This window comes from Microtus pennsylvanicus, chromosome 7, assembly GCF_037038515.1.
Source record: "Microtus pennsylvanicus isolate mMicPen1 chromosome 7, mMicPen1.hap1, whole genome shotgun sequence".
In the NCBI taxonomy this organism is placed as follows: Eukaryota; Metazoa; Chordata; class Mammalia; order Rodentia; family Cricetidae; genus Microtus; species Microtus pennsylvanicus.
Window position 1 is genome coordinate 96,309,028 of NC_134585.1, and position 24,100 is coordinate 96,333,127.

The 24,100-nt window shown below is 45.2% G+C and overlaps 1 protein-coding gene across 3 annotated transcripts in view; it reads left to right on the forward strand.

The window, feature by feature from the left end:
- Positions 1-18,164: 18,164 nt before the first annotated feature.
- The window catches only part of Tlcd4 (TLC domain containing 4), a 48,487-nt gene continuing 42,551 nt past the window's right edge, over positions 18,165-24,100 (forward strand). Inside the window, exon 1 of one of the 3 annotated variants that reach the window (XM_075981491.1) lies at positions 18,165-18,320. The gene's annotated coding sequence lies outside the window, so the exon portion shown is untranslated. Of the gene's footprint in view, positions 18,378-18,398; positions 18,798-24,100 lie in introns of those variants that run through there. The other 2 variants (XM_075981492.1, XM_075981489.1) reach the window with 2 other exon arrangements.

Consider the following 24,100-nt stretch of genomic DNA (forward strand, 5'->3'; position numbering starts at 1 on the left):
GTGCTATGCATGTGTGTATGTGTGCACGTGTGTGTATGTGTGTCCTTGCAAATGTGTGTGCTGCGTGTGTATGTTACTGAGTGAGAGAAGGTACAGGGTAGCAATCTTGAGTAACTGGCACCCTCACCAGGACCAAAGCAATTAAAATTGCTGTGGAAGCCAGGGCTGGTGGGGTAGGCCTGTGATTACAGCAGCGGAGAGGAGGAAGCAGGAGGCTCAGCTCAGGGCTTAAAAGATCTTGTCTCACAAACAAAACGCCTGTTAAAGCTGTGATAACAAACATGAGAGAAAACAGCCAACATATTTTTCATATTTTCCTTCCCACAGGAAAAGGCGGCTAATTGCCTCTAAGCAGAGTCAGTTTTGACAGGTGGGCACAACCCACAGAGACTGGGGGATTTTCTTCGGACAGAGTGGGGAGTGAAGACAGAAGGGCAGAGGTGCAGGAGGGGATGCAGAGTGAAGGGGTGGGAAGAGCAGTGGATTAGAAGGTTGGAGGGTTGGGCTGGGGCTGTGTTCTTACCACATACCTGCTGTACAAGATGTATGACTTTATGAAGCCCTGGCTTTAATCCCTAGTGCCATATAACACTGGGTTTGGTGCATGCCTGTAATCACTACATAGCAAGTACTAGGCCTGCTCAGGATGTATTAGATCCTGTCTCAGAAACAAAAAGGAAAGGATTAAGATTGAACTATGTAAGTCTTGTCGCGAAGTATCTAAGTACTAATCACAGTGGAAAGCAGAGGCAGTATTTCCTGGGGGTGTTTAGGGTATGACAGTGAGCATGAATGAAAATGGTCAGGAGCATCCCCCATACTGAAGTCACTGAGTGAAGAAGAGGAAAATCAGCCAGGAGCTCAAATCTGAAAAGAGAGTTGAAGGCCTCAGAAGAGCTTTAGGTACAAGCTGAATTTCTTCCTGCACCCCCAGACCTCTTGTGTCGTGTTATCCGAAACCTGGGGGCTAGAATCAGCAGGCTTCCTTGCTCTGGTACTGGTTGGATGTGGCCATTAGGCACCTAGCTGCTGGAGTCTAGCCCCTGGAGGGAAGGCTATGTCCTTGAACTTAAGATCTCTCCTCTTTTTCATGGTTTTTCCTGTGTGGAGCTCTTCTAAGTTCTAGCTCTCCACTGTTATTCCATTCGGCCCAGGTCCACTGTCAATCAATCCGCCTTGATACTGCACACACTCCTCCTTGGGTTTTCCCTACCCCGTTCATGCTTTTACTAATGGCCTTCCTTCCCTCCTTCCTTCCTGCCTGCTTTCCTTCCTTCCTTTCTTCCTTCTTTCCTTCCTTCCTTCCCTCCTTCCTTCCTTCCTTCCTTCCTTCCTTCCTTCCTTCCTTTGTTGTTTCAGGACAGGGGCTCTGTGTAGCTCTGGCTGTCTTGGAACTCACTCTGTATACCAGGCTGGACTCGAACTCAGAGATCTGCCTGATTCTGCCTCCTGAGCACTATGATCAAAGGCTTTTTACCGCCATTGCCTGGCTTTGGTCTTTTTATTAAAGTCTGCTTAAATAAATCTAATATTGTCAATACATCCAACAGATCTGAAAAAGCCTGGGATAAAACCGGACTCGCTGAACATAGCGGACAATGAGGGCTAGTGAGAACCCAAGAACAATGGCAATGGGTTTTTGATCCTACTGCACGTACTGGCTTTGTGAGAGCCTAGGCAGTTTGGATACTCACCTTACTAGACCTGGATGGAGGTGGGTGGTCCTTGGACTTCCCACAGGGCAGGGAACCCTGATTGCTCTTTGAGCTGACGGGGGAGGGGGACTTGATTGGGGGAGGGGGAGGGAAATGGGAGGCGGTGGTGGGGAAGAGACAGAAATCTTTAATAAATAAATACATAATAAATAAAATACATCCAACAGAGTGGTAAGAACTTCAGAGGAACCAGAGTTTTACTAGGGAACAGAAAAGGGAGCAAGAGAAGTGTCTTCCCCACATCCTAGGTGGCTGTGAATGATGGGGAAGAGTCAGGAACCCTGAAAGACAGGCTTCTGGAATCGAAGTAGTTGGGAATATAAACAGGCTCCCATTTTCAGTCCCAATCTCTCAGCCCCTATTATGTGGTGTCCCCAAGGCAACACACTAGGGATATAGGAATAATGCAGTAGCAGTTGACACCCAAGGGGTGACTTAACAATAAGCCTGATTATGTGGAGCACCAACCTCTTGGCAGAATCTCCTAGAGAAGAGCCACCAATCCATGGGCTGCCAGCGTGTGGAGACTTTTAGAAACCTGGGCATCTAGATCCCTTGCCACCAGAGAATCTATCAGTTCTCGTAAAGACTGATGAGTACGGGCAAGAAGGCTGAAGATTTCCTGTAAGAACCACGGAGACCACCTTGGTCAACATTTTGCCTTCTACGACAAGGTAGGAGGATAAAGAGAGTTGCCTTCCGGCTGGGCTGGAGACGGAACTGTGACCACCAGGACTGGTGGTCGTACATCCTACACTAAAGGTCTTCAGAAGGTTAGTTATCAATACTGTCCCAGGGCAATCCAGGGACTCCCGTAGACGAGACTTTTTCTAGTTATCCACACTAGCATCTGCTTGAATCATTCCTATTTACCTGCGTGAAGCCACTACTCTAAGAGTCCTCGAGGGCTAACCCTTGATGACGAAGCAACTCTATAATACTTTATTATGAGTCTCATAATCATTGTTTGTGCGTGTTTCTTGTATGCCGAGCAGAACATAAATTATCTAATTTAATTCTCATAAAAAATAGTATGAGATAGATACTATTAGGACCCCCCCTTTTACAAATGAGGACATGGAGTTACATTTTCTCTGGGTTACAAAGTCCATAAAATCTGGATTAAATCCTCATCAGTCTAATTCTTTATTCTTTATTTTTAAAGTCACCTATGGTATCATTAAAACTTTTGTAACTTGGGGTCTGGAGAGATGGCTCAACAGTTAATAGCCCTGGATGCTCTTCCAAAGGACCCAGGTTCAATTCCCAGCACCCACATGGCAGCTTAGAACTGTCTTTAACTCCATTTCCAGGGGATCCACCATCCTCACACAGACCAATGTACACATAAAATAATCGAAAAACTATTGTCACTTACATGAGCTGCTTACTGTGCTATAAACAAAGCAAGATAGAAATATGGTGTTTTTTTAACATACGATATCTGACTTTTCACTTATAGGATAGGTTGTTTTTGTTTTTTGAGATAGGGTCTCACGTAGCCCAGGTTAGCCTCACTCTTACTACATAACTGAGAATGGTCTTGAATTTCTTACCTTCTTGCCTCCACCTACCAAGTGTTGGGATTACAGCTGAATGGTGGGATCAGGCTCAGGACCTTGTGCATGCTAGGTAACCATTTGATTAACTGAGCTATATCCTCACCCTAATAAAAGGTTTTAAATACAAAAAAAAGGCATGCTTTTAACATTTCAGCAAAGAATTACTTTCTCAAGCCTGGCATGTAGTAGCGTATGTATCCTGGCCCTCAGGAGGCTAAGGTAAGAGGACCATCCTGAGTTGGAGAATCTATAGTGCTATAGAGTGAGACTCTGTCTTAAAACAACGAAAGTGTACAGCAAAGGTGAGGTGGCACTAACCTATAATCTCAACACAGGTGGAATCAGAAAGATCGGGGTTCAAGACTACCCTGGACTACATAAGAGCCTACTTTAAAAACGCCACCACCACCACCAGTCAGAAAAACAACTACACAACACACAAGTACATTCCTAGACTCTCCTGGGAAATAAATTATGACATTTTTTAAAATGATAATCACAATGACTTGAACTTTCAAGGTCGTTGGCTTTATAGGTTTTGATCGGTAAGGTTAAAAAGGTTTTCTTCATTAAGCACCCCTTTGTTAATTTTCTTACCTTCCCAATCCTCCATTCTCCTCAAAACCCCTCCTGGCATTTCCCCTGAGTCCTTTTTCCCCCTTTTATATATACTGTCCCCAACATCCCCCCCCTTTTTTCTATTTTGTTTTTTTGAGACAGGGTTTCTCTGTGTAGCCCTGATCGTCCTGGAACTCACTCTGTAGATTATGCTTGCCTTGAACTCATAGAGATCCACCTGCCTCTGCCTCCCGAGTGTTGGGGTTAAAGGTGTGTGCCACCATCGCCCAGGTGACATCCCCTTTTTCTTCTAAAGAATTGCTTTCTGCACCTCAGAGCTTTTTGTCATTGATAGGAATACAAATTCTGTCTTTAACCCTATTTGACTAATTATTATCCCTTAACTTTAATGCAAAGAAAAAGCACAGTAAACTTCCTGTTAAATCTGTGTGTATGCAATCCACATGGCACCTCAGTGACCTCCTGCCGCCGTCTAATGAATGTGAGCCATATTGTTACTCCATTTTCTAAGTGAGGAAATGGAGACTTTACCATGGTGATGCATACAGGTGGTACCTTGATTTCCTGTGTTTGTGTTGTGGCAATCTAGCTGCTTCAGAGTATACTGATAGCTGGGGAAGGTACTTGTGATGGTTCTTAGTGGTCATTTTGACTGTGTCTGGAATGAGCTACAATCCAGAAATGGAGGGCACACCTGGGAGAGATTATTTTTGTTTGGTTTCAGGTGGGCAAATCCACCTCTGGTCCAGACTTTTGAGGTAGGGAGACACATACCTTTGATTCGAATCTTGAGGTGGGAAGATTTATGCCTTTAATCCAAATATTGATTCAGGAAGACAGATCTTTAATCTGGGCCATACCTTCTGTTGGAAATCTATAGAAGGACATAGAAGAAGGGAGCTTCCATCTTTGCCTGCTTGCCCTCACCTAGCTAGCACATCCCTTCCTTCACTGGCATTGGAGCCTGCTTTTCGGGATTCCAGGATACATAGAAGACCAGCTGAGACACCCAGTCTCATGGGGCTGAGCGACTACTGGGTTCTTAGGCTTTCTATTCTTAGCCTTGTGGGACTGAACATCTACCAGATTCTTGGCTAACTGATGGATTAGCTGGGCAGCAGGCTATCATCTATCTATCTATCTATCTATCTATCTATCTATCTATCTATCTATCTATCTATCTATATCTATCCATCCATCTAATATTTATACACACACACACACACACACACAGAGAGAGAGAGAGAGAGAGAGAGAGAGAGAGAGAGAGAGAGAGAGAGAGAGATTCATTCCATAAGTTCTGCGACTCTAGAGGATCCTGACTAATACAGTACTTAATACAGAAAAGCAAAAGGGATCAGAAAACCAGAATTTTCAGAGGTGCTGCTTAAAGGTCAGTGTTATTTTCTCTTGGAAGTTTTTTATAAGCAATCAATGCATGTACTGAGCAACATGACTAAATAGGTTTTATTACTTTTTAATTGTGTGTGGTGTCTGTATGTGCATGGTGTGCACATATGTGCAGGCTGGAAGAAGGTGCTGGACAACCCTCTTCATCTTGCTTAGCCTTATTCCTGAAGCTGGAGCTCACAGTTTTTGGCCAGGCTGAGAGTGAACAAGTCCCTGTGGGGCTGCTCTCCCTCTGCCTCTTACTGGAGTTACAGACATGTGGGACTTGTAACATATGGGTGCTGGGATCTGAACTCCAGTCTTTGACTTTTCATCCCCTTATCCTCTAGAGTTATTCTTACTGTAACCATGACATATTAAATATGCTGTTCATCATTTATCAACATCAGATGCTCTGTTCATTTTGAATCCCTTCTCATTTTTAATAAAAACGGGCTTTACTAACATTTAAAAATATATAAAACTTAGATGACTTCACATTTTCCTGCCATGAAGATTGTCTCTTCCTCTACCCCAGGACTCAGGTGGACTCTTTACTGTCTGTGTTTACCTCGAGAAAGTTGAACCTGAGAGAAATGAGCCTCAGAAAGCAGTTTAACAGTTTGTAATATCTGGCGCCTGTCTGCTAATGGACCCTGTATTTTAACTAAAAGCTTGAAAGACGCCATTCTCTTTCCTCCACCAATGCGGTCCTCCCTTCCTCTCCCTCATCTTGACCCAGTGACTGTCAACTGTGTTCTTACTCTTAGCCAGTAGAACACTCTCAAATCTCTCTCATTAAAAAATAAAGACAAAAATCAATAATGCCCTCCCTTAGTCAGCCTGGCTCATTGACTTCTGTAACCTCCACCAGCCTAACCACTTAAAAATGGCACCGCAGTCTTTACCCACGGCGTTTCTCCCTGGGATAGAGTGTTTTTCTACTCCCAAGTCTATTTTTATGCAGTCAGCCTATGTCATGGGATGGAAGCTGAGCACAGGGTTGTGTATCAGATGTGTATCAGATGGAGTCATCCAGTTCTCCAGGGACTGGTTGATTGATTGATAATACAGTGTCTCACTGTGTGTGCCAGTCTGGTGACATCACCATCCTCTGCCTCAACCTCATAAGGAATGAGAGTATAGGCAGGCACCCCTCCCTCCCCAGCCCTCAGGGTTCTCTCTAAAGGAGCTAATAACTCCACTCAAGAGAAAAACCCTCCCGATGAAGGGCTCACGGGCATCCCCTGTGCTTCCCCGTAAGCTTTCTCTCCAGGCTTTTATTTCTTCTTTCTAAACTTTTCAGTGTGGGGAACTCATCTTTTTTCTACAGCCATTTTCCACCAAAGGTTTCATCTTTTACGTGTTTCATATCATCCTGCTTCAGACGTCATCACTCAGACTGAGAGAGCATTCAGCCAAACCCTATAAATAAGGTTAAAAGGCCAATCTCCAAACGGTGGCTCAGTCCTGCTCTACCTATAACAGAGGTAGACATTGCAATAAGAAGCATTTGCTTTCCGTAAAAACAAAACCTACTTATTTCTCTACAAAATATATTTTCCTGTTTTTTTAAAAAAAATTCCTTTTCTAAGGGTAATTTTTTATTTATCTTTATGAACAGAAAACTTAACAGTGGACACTCCAACCCAGTTCAGAAGTATGTTCTTTGGCCTCTGCTTTATTCCTGCCAGGCAATTTGAGCCACAGATTTAGGACTCAGGACATTGTGCCCCCCCCCATCCCACCCCAGTGGCAGCAGATCTCCTGGTATCTGTCATTGTTACTGGTCCAGAGAGCTTCCATCCACTTAGCCAGAGAACCCTTGTCTTCTGAGTTAACCTGTGTGAAGACCACGGTGGTGCATTCCTTCCTATGTACTAGCCACCCCAGCCCAGCCTTCCTCTTAATGTTGCAGCGAAGTACTGCCATCTTGAGACACAGAGCAAGCAGGAAGATCCACTGCTCAGTGGGGTCTATGTCGCGGGCAAGCACCAAGAGGTGAGCCTTCTTGATCTTCACCAAAGTGGTGACTGTCCTGCTCGAAGGGCAGGTGGTCTCTTGGTTGGGATGTCTCCATTGCCAGCCGCCTCTGCTTCTTCTGCTTTGTCTCGGGCCTGTCCTCGTGGGCAAGGTTAAACAGCTGGGTAGCTGACTGCGGGTCCAGGGCCTGGGTGATTAATGGCAGGAGGTACTTTGAGGCACTTATAGAGGTGGCCTTGGTGACGCAGCCTGAGTAGCCGGACCATCTGATAAAGCAAATGAGGTTTCTTTGGAGCTGGATGTTCCATCCAATGCAGAAGTTCTTAGTCCCTTCCCCAGAGAGGACTCGGCGCCACCTTTTGGCTTCCCGCTTCTACATGTCGCTGAGGGCCAGGGCCACTTCCTTCCCTTGACCTTCTTTGGGCATTTTTGCTCTGCTGGAGGAGAGCTTTTCTCCCTCCTTAAAAGACCTTTGGGGCTTTTCATAGAAGAAAAAGAGATCCTGCTTTCTTTGCAACAAAAACAGAAACAAAACAAAAACAAAACACCAAAAGTAAAAACAAAAGGAATCCAAGGAAACCAAAAGCCCCACCTTAACCCTTTTTATCTTTCTTTGAGAATTTCACACGTGGTGTTTTGATTATGCCTCCCCTCCCCCGCTCTCCCCAGAGCCACCCATCATTCTTACCTGGCTTTCCATCCTTTCTTTGCCCTTTGAGAAAAAAAGTTGCATGAAGTTTCAGAATTAGAGTCAATGTGTCCTCTGTTAGGAATTTTGGATAGCAGGTAGCCACGAGTTCAGGTGAGCCAGCCTGCCCTTGATAAGATTGACTGTTGCTGACCGTAGCTTCCCTCTATTCAAACTCACCCACTTGTTAACCATCCCTACTTGGGTAGGGCTTTTCCTTATACCTGGCATTAAGGTATTTCTGGCCTAGTCTTTGTTGGTTTCCACACTCTGTGTGGATCCTCTTGATTCTCCACTGTGCCGCTGTGGTCGTTGGGTGGGAGTGTGATCTCTGGGGACCCCAAAGTCTCAGGCAACTACTCCTCCAAAAGAAACTTGACACTTTAAATATTCTCTTCCTGGGAAAAGGGCAGCGGACAGTTTTAGAGGGTTAGTAATTTACTTTTATTTACAAATGAAGAAGGCCAGAGAAACAGACTCTGCTTTTGACATTGTTGTTCATCTGGTTTTTCTTCCTATCAAAAAGTGGAATTCGGGTTTCTGCCTCCTTGCATCTAAGTTGCCAGGAGGCTGGGCAATGCAGCAAAAATAATCTGGAGATTCTGGGCTAGGCCTTCAGAGACGTCGTTCTCCTTCTCCTGTCATCATGGAAAGAAACCTGGGTGAGCCTTTCTAGGATGAGAGGGGACATGGAGAAAGACGCCCAGCCGACACCAGCAGCAGCAACCAGATGAGCTGGCAGCGTAAGTTGCCCAGTTCAGAGTGGATTCTTTGTTCCAAATCTATTAAGAAAAATCAAAGCAAGCATTGACTCTCCAGAGAAGGGCTCCGAACATCAATGTGAACTGGTTCCAATCACCCGAAAGACCATCTTGGATCGTCAAGTCCCCAGTGAGCTCCCCGCTGTCAATACAGAGTTAAGTCCATATGAACCCAGGAGAAATCTCCAAGTCCAGGCCAGTACTGACTCATGGAATTGCTAGCTGATAAATGGATGTTGAAGTCACTAAGTTTATGATAGTTTATTTGGCAGCAATAAGTCTGTATTCCCTTATCTCCTATCAAGGATTCTTGAAGCCTGAGTTGTTCAGCTTTAACACACTTCCACCCGTCTGAGGAGAACTGTGGGCTGCTTCTCCCTGTCACCAGTATTCTTTGTACCTACGCGTATGGACTGGGTCACATTTAAATGAATTTTTCTTTGATTCTGAGATAGGGCCTTGATATATAGGCCTCGAACTTGCGATCCTCCTGCCTCAGTTTCTTGAGTGCTGCAATTCCAGGTGGGTACCATTGGAGAATATTCCTGTGCCTCTTTGTCTCTTTGTGCCTGCATTTCCTCATCTGTGAAGCAGAGATAATCTTTTTTTTTTTTTTTTTGTAAATGTAGGTCTGTGAAACTTGCCTGTTATGACACCTGAACAGTACTTAGCCAATGCTTTGTGGAACAAATGTGGTCACTAGGCTGGATGCAACCGCATTGTCCATAAAATTCAGGATGAGACTTGCAGCAGAGGCATAGAAGACCTACATCCAGAGAGGTGGAAATGGACGTGGTCCTGCTTCCTGCAAAGAGCTGAGTGGTAGCAGTGAGCCCTGGGGACGGTCAGGCTTCTCTTTCTTCACATCCCACCCCACCGCTTGCTCTGTTCCTCTGCGTGTTTCTTCTTCCTACATTAGCTTTGTCAGTGCAAAGGGCGAGTAACAAAGAGAGTCTCTGTAGTGTTGGTGGGAGGGTTGAAGGAAGACTAAAGGAAGCCTTGGAGCACAGAATGTACCTACCACATGATAATGAAATGTGAGTGCTGGTTAGCAATGCAAGCCAACGTCACTCAGAGGGAAATGACCAAATTTGCTTTGTATTGGTCGCAGTGTTGGGAAACCCTGGGATGTATGCTTCCTAAGCCTCTGTGGGAACCATGACAGCAAGCAGAACCTGCTCTACCAGTGACTTCAAAAGAAAGACCTAGCAATCCCAGTTTGTTTTCTACCACTTAGGGAACCCCTTCTATCTTCACTTTCGTCACACTGTTCTCTTTCTTCTTTACTCTTTCGTTAAACAAACACACACACACCTCTGTGTTCACCAGTTGTTTTCTGAGTGCTTGGGAGTTCACAGTCGTCTCCCAGAGATTCTGATTAATAGGAGATTCATCCCATGAACCAGCAACCTCAGCACTTTGAGAGCTTGAGGGCAGTCACTGAAGGCTTCCTGGGAGAAGCCATGTCTAACGTGGGACCTGTAACATAGGTGAGCGGCATCCACTGAGCTGGGGGCTGAGGGCAAGCCGTGGGGAGTGTGACTGCTGAGCACAGAATCTGAGGCTCCCAAAGCATCATTTACAGTTGTGTAGAAGGAAGAGAAAACTCGGAACTGTCGGGTTTTAAAGTAGGTAGATATTGATGAAAAATGAGTTAGAATGCGGGAGTGGTTAGAAAGGAGGCTAATGGAGGTAATTTGTTAATCCAGTTAAGAAATTTGACCTTTATCCTGAGGGCATTAATGGGAAATCATTTAGTATTTAAACAGAGGAGTGATATTTAGAAATAGCTTTCCCTGACTACAATTTGAGGAACAGAGGGCAGGTCAGAAGGCTTGCCACCTGTTATTGTAAATAAAGTTTTATTGGCAACTGTGTACATTAATTTGTATTGTATTTTAGATCTTAGGTGTCCAGCTTAGTAAACGAGAGGCCAAGCATGGTGGTTCATGCCTTTAATACAGTGTGAGGCATATGATAGGACAGATGTATTTGGTAAACTGACCCTAACATATGATAGGATAGATGTATTTGGTAAACTGAACCCTAACCATCACGACATTGCTGATACCTATTTTGTAGTCCTGAAACTCTGTTGTTTGATACAGATTTATCTACAATGTCTGAACAAATCAAAGAGCCCCTTTTATTTTATTTTTTACTTTTTAAACAGCCTCAGTAAAACAACACCAGTAAGTCTATTGAATATGTCCTTCCTTCAAGAAGACCAAAGTAATACACAGCAGTAATAGCAATAACAGGTTAGTATAACCTCCATTGTTTTTTGAGTGCCTACTAGATCTGAAATACAACACAGATGCTGACCTAAATTCTTCAGTCCCTATCACAGATCTGAACATTGTAGTCACATGCTGATAAGGAGACTTTAGCCCAAAGGGTTCTCTTTTCTAATGTCATGACCACGTCAATGGGTCTGACTGACAGTCTTTGTCTAAGTCACGCAAGTTCTGACTCATAGCGGGTTGCATTGCCTCCTTTTTCTCAGTCTTTGATCTCCTCATTCTGCTGCTTGAAATCCTCCGCCCGTCTCCTCATCTCCCGAGCAGAGTCTACATAATTTAGTGTGGCATAATTTATTTTTCATAATCTTTCATGGCCTTAGTGGCTTCAGTTTCTGCTGCTGTTTCTGTAAGTGTATATTGTATATTTCTGGTTCTTGGGGTTCTTGGGGCACATTCCAGCTCCCTCCCTGCTCCTTTGGATTTACATGTTCCTTCTCTTTCTGGAGACTCCTTCCTTCACATCGGCCTGGACTTTGGGCTAAAATTCCAAGTTCCAACCAGTCTCTCCTATTGGAACTGGCTGTTTCCTAGAAAAGGTTACACAGGAAAACCAGCGCCTTTCCCACCCACCACTTAGTCTCTGGAAACGCTTGGTTTCTGTAAGTCATATGATTTTTTAAAAACCTTTTTATTTATAAAATAGGGTACTATGAAGCTTTAGTGTTGCCTGATTCAGTATAGGTACTCAGGATAAACAGTCACTATTCAGTTCCTGTGAGATTAGATAAGAGTCACATGCATTATTCTAGTATCATAATTTTGAGCACACTGTTCTCCCTTAGTGATGCTCTGGTCATCCTTTCAGGTTCAACACAAAATCTTTTGTGATTTTTTTCCTTACTGTTTTTTTCATGTGCGTGGTAGGTTACTTGTGGACGTGGGTTTGTCATCCTGAAGTTGGTGTCCGGAGTGCTCCAATGTATACCTTATTCGTTGAGGCAAACTTAGGAATTACACTCGGTTTGTTGATAAGATTAGTTCTAACTAGCCAGCTTGCTCTGGGAATCCCTTCTCTCGGCCTTCAGAGCCATCTGCCACGCCCATCTTTGCAGTTCCACAGGTGCTGGTGATCCAAACTCAAGTCCTTATGCTTGCTCAACAAGCCTTGTAACCACTGAGCCATCTCTCCGAGCTCTTTTTCCGTACACATTCTGGCCATTTAATCCATGTTGGCCATTTTGTCTAAGTTCTCGTCTCCTCTGCTAACCTGGAACTCTGTGAGTGCAGGCACTATTGCTCAACTAGCCCAACCTAGTAGAAGTTGGTATTTAAAACACGTTGGCTGGTTGGCTGAGTGCATAACTAATGAACAGACAAAACAATGAGTCTCACAGGACTCACACTGAGTGATCGCAAACCCAGTCGTATTACTTTGATTTGGCAATATTTACTGAATACAGCTTGCTTTTACACTTTCTCTTTCACGGTAATGAACTTGAACCTAAGACCTCACACACGCTGGGCAAATGCCCTCTAGCTGGGCTACTTCCCAAACTCGCTTTTTATTTTCAGAGTGGATCTCCAAATGTGGCCCGAGCGCTCTTGAACTCATTCTGTAGCACAAGCCTGGACCTTGTGATTCATCTGTTTTAGTCTTCCAAGCAGGTGGGAGGCTGCGCTACCAGACCTGGCTTCCTTTCCGAAAATGATTCCACTCACAGTAAACTCAAGTTAGGTCTCAGCCTCATGGAATCTAGTTTAATAATTATTCAAGCTATTATCACTATTTTTCAGATAAAGTAACTGATGTCAACATAGCATACTCAAAGTCACGCTGCTTGGTAGTAAGAAATGTAAAAACTGGCATTGTCTCAGAGGCCAATTTTCATAAGATTCTAGCTATTTTGTCACAGACTGTTTGAAAAATATCTCTCTGATAGTTTCCTCTTAAAAATAAAATGCGTGCGTGCAAAACAACTTGTAAACTTACTGACCTTTTTTTTTTTTTTTTTTTTTTTTTGGTTTTCTTGAGACAGGGTTTCTCTGTGGTTTTGGAGCCTGTCCTGGAACTAGCTCTTGTAGACCAGTCTGGTCTCGAACTCACAGAGATCCGCCTGCCTCTGCCTCCCGAGTGCTGGGATTAAAGGCGTGCGCCACCACCGCCTGGCCTTACTGACCTTTTTAAAGGAGAGAGCATAAAGGAAGCCATGGAGACAAGAGGTTTATTGGAGTGACTGGTAGTTGGATTTGGGTAGGCTGAGTTGAGAACTGTGATGAATAGGAGGGTATGGTGTTGAGGAAGGTCCGAGCAAGAATGAGGCATTTCATGCAAGCCAGCCCTGAGTTCAATCCCCAGCACCACATAAACCAGGTATAGTTGTACCTGCCTGTAATCCCAGCACTCGGTAGTGGAGCCAAGTAGATCAGAATTTGATGGTCATCCTCAACTATATAGTGAATTTGAGACTAGCACACGTTAATGAGAGGATAATTGCAGGACTCATTTCTCTCCTTTTACCACGGGTGTCCCAGGAATCGAACTGAGGTGGTCAGGCTTGACAGCAGGAGCCATGAATCACTCAGCCATCTTTCTCTCCCTGGACCCCCAACAGTGGAAGTTTCTGAGTTAGTTGGATGAGAAAGCTAGAGAATGAATAGTATGGTATACTACCATGCCTCCCTGAATGTACCCTGTCTCATCTGGTCCACCATGCCATTCTGAATGCATTCCATCTCATCTGGTCCTGGAAGTTAACCAGCGTTGGACCTGAGTAGCATGTGGGTGGAAGAATGAAGAATATGGAGAAGAGAGGCAATGCATTTTATATTTTACTGTGGTGGATCTGGGAAAACACAGCAGCATACTAGGAATGTAGGCCTGAAGCTCAACAGAGTTCTTAATGGCTATTGTACGGTGGCGTTGATATCAGATACATCTTGGGAACACAAAGAGACAGGAAAGATGCAGTGAGTTAGGTCATCGCCTGGATTAGGAGGAAATGAACTGAGTTAAAGGGTAATTGCAAAATTGTGAGGTAAATATCAAAGTAAGAAAGTGTAGATAGTCTTGGTTTCTAGGAGCCATCCATATTTTGATAGGAAAAGTCCAAGGGCCCGGGGTCCAAGAGCTGAACGTGGGTCAAGTAGACCACTGTGTGTGTGTACGTGCTTGCTATCTCTGTGAGTAGGTGTGCTCACCTATGCACATGCAAATGGAATCAGAAGTCAGGTCAAGCTGGGTGTCTTTCCTCTACTGCTCTCTGCCTCACTTTTTTGAGACACGGTCTCTTACTGAAGCAGGAGCTTACCATTTTGCTAAAATAGATGGCCAGTGGCCCTCTGGGATCCACCTGCCTCCCCTCATTTCTGAGGTTGCAGGTGTGCCAGCACACCCAGCTTTTTGAGTGCTGGATTCAGAATCAGATGAGAGAGCAATACATTTAGGGAATAAAACAGACATGCAACTACTACCCAGAATTCACTACTACGACCAAGAACTTCAAGGAAATGAAAAATTGTAGGTCAGATGGAAACCCCTAGTGTTCAATGTAATCAATGAGAAAAAGACCCATTGTAAATAAAATACATTATTGGGATGTTTCAGACTTTCAAGCATAATGGGAAAGTCTAGGAAGAAAAAGTCAAAGAGGCATAGGAACTGTGGAGGCACCAGCTGTTTCAATACCCCTGAGAGAACAGGAAAAAGACAGTGTTATTCTGACTGTGTTGTTTCCCGAGTACCCCTTCGAAGACACCACTGAGTCAGTGCCTCAGCAAAATGAGAGTCAAGTCAAAGTGACATGTTTGGGTTTTGGAAGACATTACCAATGGGTATTTGATGGAAACGTTAAAACATGTGGATAGCATTTAAGTTAGATACACGTTCTACAAAGCAAAAATAAAAAAAAAAAAGCAAGGCCAGCTATTGGCTCCAGAGGGGGAACATTGAAGACATGTTAACACGCACGCTACTTGACTTGGCAATATCTTCCCTTCACCAGGTCAGGATTACGTAAACCTTAATTACTGTTTATCGATCGTGATGAGGCTAATTTAGGAGCAAGGGCAGGGCAGGTATTGGGGGATATGGTGGCAATGGCGTTTGTGGGAAGGTGCTAGATCCTCAAATACTGTGACGAGATGTCAATTGATGATGTCTAGAACTGAAAATCAAGAAGCTACAGGGAAATAGTATTAGAAAATAGGAAACTCACAGCAGGGTTTGAAGAATGGCTGAAGATCGGTGAGAAGTGGGCAACCATGGCTTTTACTGGAAGCTTTAAGAAGCTTTAAGATTTTTATATATACATGTATGTTAATTTTATTAGAATTAAACTGTAAACAAAAGCAATACACATGTATCCAGGGAGAAAAACACATAATGTAAGCAAAAAGAACCCAAAAGTTATCCAGAATGTCACCCCCATAGGGATAACTTTTCTTAATATCTTCAAATAGTTTCTTCCTAAAACACAGTTGAAAGTACTTTTTTAAAGTATTTATTTATTTATTTATTTATTTAGTATGCAGTATTCTGTCTGCTTGTATGCCTGCAGGCCAGAAGAGGGCGCCAGACCTCATTACAGCTGGTTGTGAGCCACCATGTGGTTGCTGGGAAATGAACTTAGGACCTCTGGAAGAGCAGGCATTGCTCTTAACCACTGAGCCATCTCTCCAGCCTCTGAGAGTACTTTTAAATACTCATAAAATCTAGCAAAAAAAGTCTTGATATACTAAACATTCTAAAGCAGTTACTCATTTTTATTATTAACTGCACCCCATACTCCCTCTCATCTTTCCCCTTCCTCCCTCCACCTTTACTGCTGCAGATGAACCCAGGGCCTTTGTACATGCCAGGCAAGAGCTCTGCCCCTGAGCCATATTCTCAGCTCCAGCCAAAACTTTCTGGTCATTTAGCCTCCATCTCTCTCACAGTCAGAGGAAAACTGAGGCAAATTTCGGATAGCTTTTCCTGACCTACCTTGTTATTCTAAAAACTGTCATTTCCAGCCTCAATTTTACAATCAGCTCTATTTGGAAGTATAAGGATTTTTTGGGAAACTAATTCATCAAGGAAATTTACATCATTTAAGGGAATTTATATATATATACGTGTGTGTGTGTGTGTATTCTTTTTAAGAGTAGATGATACTTTTATTTCTCTTAAGCCATTTTTATGATCAAAAAGTATAAGAAATCCCAGCACTCGGGAGGCAGAGGCAGGTGGATCTCAGCGAGTTCGAGACCAGCCTGGTCTACAGAGCTAATTCCAGGACAGTCTCCAAAGCCACAGAGGAAACCCTGTCTCGAAAAACCAAAAAAAAAAAAAAAAAAAAAAAAAAGTATAAGAAGTGCAACTTAGCCTTGAGGCAACACATTAAAAATGTAGAAGGACTTCCTATAGTAAACAGATGTTTTTATTGTTTATATTGAGCTATATATTTTTCTCCGCTCCCCCCTTCTACCCTCTCCCATAACCCCCATGCTCCCAATTTACTCAGAAGATTATGTCTTTTTCACTTTTCTATGTAGATCCATGTTTGTCTTTCTCAATGTCCTCTTTGTTAAACACAGAACGTTGAAGTTTCATTAAGAGTAACTAGGATTTAAGGGAGACTAAAGGAAATGAACTGTTTAAAGAAGTTAAATTGCATAAAAATTTCAGAAAATATAGAGTTGATATTCTCTCCTAAAGTCACTGTTTTTTAAATTAATTTAAAATTTTTAACATTCAAGCTGGGAGTGTATTACAGTGGATCTTTTATGAATTAGATGCTAGCCTGGGCTACCTGAGACTCTTGTCTCGGGGGGGAGAGGGAGAAAAATAAGTTTTGAGATCCAACTAGTATTTTCTGAACTCTTTTCAGATCTCAGTCTTTGCCCTTAATATAGTCACCGAGTCTGTGTAATCTCAATGCATTCTTGCAGTTTGGTGATACATGTATAGAGGCCTAATATGAAGGAACAGTAGGGCATCAAGTATAGTGTATTCCTGTGTGTTTGCTTGGTTATTACTGTTGGAGTCAAAGAATTACAGATGTCAAAGGTAATGATGGTGCATTTATCAGGGCAGAACAGAGCAACTGACAACCAGCAATGATAAGCCAGGAGAGGGCCTGTGGATGACGGAGCCCTGAGATAGCACTGTGAAATTTGTCCTATCTGGACCGACCCTACAGATAGCTGCCTGTGACCATCATGAGCCCACGGAGTTATGATATAGCTACGTGAACACACGAAGCAGCTATGGAGCAAAGCAAAACAGTCCAGGGCCAGGCAGGCTGTGAAGTATCTGTGATGAAACAGGTGTGGGCACAGCACAGCTGCCCTGGAATGCTCTGAGAGCCTTGGGCAGAACGTGGCGACTATCTTATGTGGTCTTTTCCTGGGTTGCGTTTCTGACCCTGTAGCCGAGAGAGAGGTTTCCCTTTGTGGTTCTGCCAAGACCGGGGGCTTTCAGAAATGACTGAATTTCTGTTCCATTTATATAGATGAAGAAATTGAGCTTTGGTGAGGCCAATTAGCTGAAAAAAGCCCCACAAAATAGAATTCTAGGATGTAATAAATAGGATTTCAGTTCTATTACTTTCCCATTGCATCTAAATACAGATGTGGTGTGAGAGTATTGTGCATGTTCTGTCGCTGTGTGGGAACATATTAGGTAATAAGTAAGCTTTATTGGTAGGTCTTCCTCACAAACTGCCCTATGTCATTAGTGGTGGAATTTCCAAATGATTCTGTTTATTTAGAATTAATTCTTTCCAAAAAAATTGGACTTGTGACTGCTTTTTTTTTTTGCAAATTATGCAGCTTATATATACTTCGGTTTTTTTTTCTAGGCAGTTCTTTCTGGTTGATACAGCGGGCCAGAAAGCTCAGATTATGAACTTGGCAACTTGGGATACTCAGCCTGTATTTAAAAAGTCCAGTTTTACTTAAACACCCTGACTGCAGAGGGGTCCCGGATGTAAGTGGATTGCTATTGTACCCATTTTTGTTACAAGGAAATCAAATCCAGGGCCTTGGGCATGCTAGGCAGGCACTACACTCTTTAGACTGCTTGCGGTCCTTCAAGGGTGTTCTCCAGGGGTTTGGAAAGAGGCTGCTCGGAGACAACAAGCCTCTTCCAGACACAAGCCTCCTACCCGCTTTGGCACGCACCTGCAGCCTCAAACCAGAACGGGGCGGGGCTCGACTTTGTCCGTGTCAGACGTGGCAGAAAAAAAAAATCAGCAATTGCCCTTTCATCCCCTTCCCGATAAGCAAACCATGCCGATCATTTGCCCGGTATTTGGGCATATAAAACAGAATTCATCATTGGAAAAGGTTTTTGGTTACGTGGCGAGCCGGGGCGCTGACCGCCGCGGGGGCGGACTCACATACTTCTCCCCACTTGTGAGGTCTGTGACTTGCTAGGAAAGCCCGCGAACCGCACACTCACAGCACCCGAGCCGAGGGTGAGCTCTCGGGATCCCATCGCAGCCCCGCCGACGCAATTCTCGGCTCCGAGCCCCCCGCAGCATTTAAGTTCCAGCGCGGGGAGGTGGGCCCCACGCGCGGCCTCCGGGCCCCGCCCACTCTGGCCTGGGGTCGGAGCCGAGGCGAGCGCCAGCCGAGTCCGAGCGGCCGCGGCCCCTTTAAGGAGCCGCTCTGCGGTAACCCGAGCCCGCAGTCCGGGCGGGCGCGGCGGCAGCGGCGGCGCGAGCCTCAGCGACTGCTTCTTCAGGCGTCCCCGGCTCCCGCGAGCATCTCGCGCGTGGCTCCGGCCGGCGCAGTCCTCCGGCCCGGCCGGATGACCAGGCGCCTGTAAACCCCGCTGCCCTCTCCCGGCTCCGCGCAGCCGCCGCCCGCGCGACTCATCCCGGGACCCGGCACAGGTGACGCCGTTTGGACGGGATCCGGGAGGAGGGCGGCCTCGCCCAGCGCTGCTTTCGGGCACAGCGCCGCGTCGCACCGGCCTAGCGCGGCCGAGCTCGGGCACCCGAGGCGGGTGGGAGCGCGCGGGAGGCTTTGGCAGGTGTGCGGTGGCGCAGCATCCTTCCTGTCACCGGCCCCGCGCCGCTTGGCTTGGAGCAGATGGTGTCCCCGGCCCGCGGCCCCCGCGCCACCCCGAGATCCACTCGGGTCTGCCGGGCTGTTCGGTCCGGTCCTGGCTTTCCGACTTGGCTAGCGGCGCCTAAGGGGTCTGAGCCCAAAACGGGTGGGTGCAACCTCTGGGCCTGCAGGGGACGCTTTCTTGCAAGAGATCAGCTCACAGTCGGACGCATCAAGTGGCATCCCCCATTCTCCCCAGCCTCTTTCTAAAACTAGTAGCTTTTATTTACCCCTTAAGCTCTCAAGGGGGGGGGAAGTCCCCATTTTTAGCCACCCTGAGTGCTGAAGTCTACTGGAGGGGGAATTGGTTTCTCTTTCCAGCCATATAACCCCTGGCAAATTGATTAAACTAAGTGCCTTCGTTTACCCTGTTAGGAAATGAAGTCTAATGTCAGTATTTATTTTCCCACCTTTCCAAGGTGTTAGGGAAGCCTGTGTGAAAGTAGTTTTGAGTTGTTTAAGTTCACTTAAGGGTCACTTGCTGGATTTTTGTTTGTTTGTTTTCAATTGTATTAGCGAGTCAATGGGAGCGGGCATGTAAAATTACAAAATATTAAAAAGTGATCTTTGATGTTTGAATTAATTTTTAAACATCAGTTTGGAGGCAGTGTGGACGAATTGGGTGGATGGTGGGAATTAATGTGTGAAGTAGACACAAGTCTATCATTTTATTTAGGAAAGCCTTTACATGGTCAAGAAGTTGAAAAAAGAAAGGATCCTGGATGGGAGTGTTTTGAAGTGAAATGCGTCTGTATGAACACGTGGTGCCTGATGGAGCACTGCCTTCCCTTTGTCAGTAGCTCCTAAGTCAATAAATTCAGGAGTACCACTTCCCTATTTTAAGTGATCTATCCAATTCAACATCTTTTCTCTTTTATTTTCCTTAAACTGTGTGGATAAAACTAAATTTGAAATGCCAACCCACAATGCCAAACTTGAAAGGCTAGCTCGCCCGAGTCCCCTCTCCTACGCCCAGAGGATTTATTTTGAAGGGGCTTCCTATCCTTCTTCTGAATCCCAGCAACTCCTCCTCTTTCACCACGCCGCCTCTGTCCAGTGTTTGCCTCTTTACTGTGTCATCTTGCCTGCATTTTATCTGTCTGGGCTGGATGCCTTTGACCCAGTTGCTTAGTCATTATTATTAGCTTTGTGTTTCTGTTCCTTCCAAGTAAAAGCCTTCATCACTTGGGGAAAAGAATTATGGGTCTCACCACTAAAGTCCTGAAATCACTTGGAAGGGACGAGGGCTGATGGTTGTCAGAGAGTTGAAACATCGGTCACCAGAGAAGATGGTGCTTTGCTAAGGGTTTTCTGACTAGACCCACAGAGTAAAGAAGCCAGAGTTTCCCTGTCCTGGGTCGTCTTCTGAAATCTCCACTGGAGAGAGTCCATTGGCTTACCAACAGAGGCCCTGGGATCCCTGAGTTCTCAGAGGTCCCACTGAGTGCTCAGCTAGGTAAGAGCACTCCCTGCCAAGGAGTAGGAAGGAGGAAGTAGTCTGTTGGCAGGGATGGCCACCTTCCTGGACTAATATAACTAATGGGGCAAAAGAGCCTGGATTTCTGAAGGGACGTGGGAGGCTCCAGGGTGCAAAGATGGAGTGGAGTAGGCTTGAGGTTGCGCTGTCATTCTTTGAGGATTTATTGTCCCTCACCATCAAGGGCCGCTGCTTTATAGCCATCAGACCTGCCCACACCCCTCCCTTGGTGCTCCAAAAGAGACCTGGCGTGTCTGCATGCTTCTCAAAGCCTGACATTATTAGAGGACACCACACAGTTTAGTTCATAAGAACCCCTTCAGACCTCAAATCTCCTTTCACCTGCTTCCAAGTTAATATTCTCTGTCTCACAGATTAAAGAGTCATTTGAGCTTGAGTATGGTGTGGGAGGTTAAGAAGCCTGGGCTGTCTACGCTGAGATACGGAAAACTGCCGTTCTCTTGAGGACGGTGGTGGCCTAATTAGAGTAGTGGGTATATGTACAAGGGAGGGAAACCTGGAGGGTAAAGTCAGGAGAGTTAAGTTGGATAGCTTGTGCCATAGTCCTTAAGCAAGGAAGGTGTCCCACCAAGTGCAGTTTCCTGGTGCTTTCCCTACTTCCGCTTGCCCTGTGAGGGGAAATGAGAGAGCAATATGTGTGTGTTTGTCCTTGGGATGGCAAACAGACTTGAACTGGGTGGTCGGGACAGCTATATTCACCTGACACTCTCCACGGTACTATTTGTGTGAACACATCACGTCAGGAAAGCTAGGTGATTTTTTTTAAGGAAGCCTGAGGTACTTTGGCCGTGTTTCTCTTTAAAGGATGAAAGAAAGGGGGAGAAACAGAGCCCTGCTGCTCTGAGGCCTGCTGCTCCTTGGAAGGCCTTGGACATGCAGCCAGCGGATCCCTGACCAGAGAAGCTAGGATACAGCAGAAATAGAAAGGGGATTCTTTGTTCAGATAACACGGGTGTATTGAGGGAGAGGCACACAGGATACGGCTGCAGCGCTTGAGATACTTCGGCCATGTTATGAGAATGAATGACGGCAGATACCCGAAGATAGCACTGCTTGGAGGAGTGCACGGGAGGTGAAGAGCAAGGCCCCAAAAGTGCTGGATAGACAGCATAAAGGAAGACTGTGGAAACTTGGAATCTTGGGTAAAACAATAACACAGGCATTTGGACTGCCCAGGATAGGAATAACTAAAGAACCACCGTAAACGGGCTGCCCATGCATGCTGTAGCATTGCCGGGGCATAAATGATGAAATGATGGTGAATCCTATGGATACGTAAAGAGTTTGTAAAGCAGTGTGTGAGGCCCGTGTTCTTGAAGATAGTCCCGGGAGAAGATAGCTGCACATCTGATCAGAGCTTGAGTCACGTGGGAGAAAGAAGCTGTTAAACAATGGGACCAATGTCCCAGGCTTGTTTGAAGCCACGTTCCAAACTTTTGGGGCTAGGACGTCAGAAAGTGCAGTTTTACTTTGAGACCCAGAACATGACTAAGCAGATGAGTATCTGAAACAAGTTTCTCGTCTTATTCTGTTTCTAGTCTGCATTTCAGGGAACCCCTCACCTCCAGTCCTCTATTTGTTTAAACAGTGGAAAACCGGGTTTATCCAGGGTCAGCGGGGGGGGGGGGGGGGGGTTGGAGGTGGAGATGTTGGAGGAGCTGTCTGGATCTGTCAGTGGGGACAGAAGGGAGTGTGGGAACTCATCTGGTCTGTGAGGGGTGCGAGACTCATATAGATAAAAAGGCAGCTGGATGGGCATATGCCTACAGGGACTTTCTGCTTGTTTCCTTTCACCACAAAGCCAAGCCATTGCTTTTGAAGGGCTAGGAGGAAGATGTGCGGAAAGGAAGTTGTATTTGGATTTCAAAGCAGATTTCTCTGGGCCAGTAGCTTTCTCTCTGTAGGGTAAGTGGGGGAACCAATGCCGAGAACAAGTAGCTGATGGGTTTAGGTCAGGTCCACTTCTGTGGACCACCTAGCAGAGCACAGGGGCTTGGATGTGGGATGGATGAGTAGGAGGCTCCTACTTCCTGGCTTTGGAGAGTTCTGAGCAGAGCTCAGGGAGTGTGTTGTGTTGTTTCTAAGCCTCATTTGCCCACTGAACTCAGTGAGAAGTTGGCTGCTCGCCTCACCAAGAATTGGAACAGTATTCTCATTCTCTTTTATTACCCAGCCAGGCGACCAAGACTTCCTCAGAGGTCTAGTTCATGATCCATGGTCAAATTCAGGTTTCTGCCCTACCCAATGTCAGACGGCTAGTTCTGCTGTGTGCCCTGGAGTTGGCTAAGAGCTGAAACTGTTCTTCAGGTTCTTGATTTCCCTTTTTGTAACAGTTAACATCTGACTCCCAACACCTAACCCCTGAACACTTCTACCAGGTGGTAAAACAAAACCTACCGAAACAAAGTATACCGGCATCGGTGTCCACCCTAGCCTGTTGCTTGGTGACCGCTTGCTTTTGTCATTGACTTTCGACCTAGTGGGGATCTTCCTTTGGGACCATCTGGATTCCTTATGTGCCTTTCTTACCGCAGTTGATGTTTTTAGGTGTTTGACTTCACCCTTTTTTAATCTGCCTGGCATTTGTCCAAGGCGCTTTCAATTCTGGTTTCACTACTATTCTCTCTCACATCCCCCAGCTTTGGGTATCTGTCCAGCAACTCTTGTGAGCCCAATTTTGGATCCTGTATTCTAGAAACAACTGTACGCTAATGAGGTGTCTATTTTGGTTCTCATTTAACTTTCAGTTTGAGGGGATAAGGAGAAACTATTTGGTCAAATTCATTTTACTTCATTTTCTCCATTGAATCCATAGAGAGATATATTTGGGGGCTGGGAAGGAACCCAGAAGGGGGAGACAGCCCTTTAAGCCTCTCCATGTAGCCCCCAGCCCTACAAAGGAAAAGAAAAGGAAAGCACATTTGACAGTATTGAGAATGCCTTCCATATTGGTATTAGTTTGCTTATTGGAATGGCAGCAAAAAGGAATTTTAGTTGATGAATTTTTAATTTTTTAAATGAAATCTAAACCCCTAGACAGAGTGTTTTTTTTTTTTTTTGGTTTTTCGAGACAGGGTTTCTCTGTGGTTTTGGAGCCTGTCCTGGAACTAGCTCTTGTAGACCAGGCTGGTCTCGAACTCACAGAGATCCGCCTGCCTCTGCCTCCCAAGTGCTGGGATTAAAGGCGTGCGCCACCACCGCCCGGCCCTAGACAGAGTGTTACATGTTAGGGACACAGTTTTTAAAACTAGTCTTGCTTGATTAACATGCTTGTTCTAATACACGTAAAAGTATTGGGACCCATGAAGAATTTAATCAAATTTTGTAATCTGTTAATGCTTTCTAAAAATTTACTTTGGGTGTTGGTGGTGCGTGCCTTTAATCCCAGCACTCTGGAGGCAGAGGCAGGTGGATCTCTGTGAGTTCAAGGTCAGCCTGGTCTACAGAGTGAGTTCTAGGACAGGCTCCAAAGCTACGGAGAAACCCTGTCTTGAAACACTACTACTACTACTAATACTAATAATCATAATTTATTTTATGTGTATTGGTGTGAGGGTATCAGATCCTCTAGAACTGGAGTTATAGTTG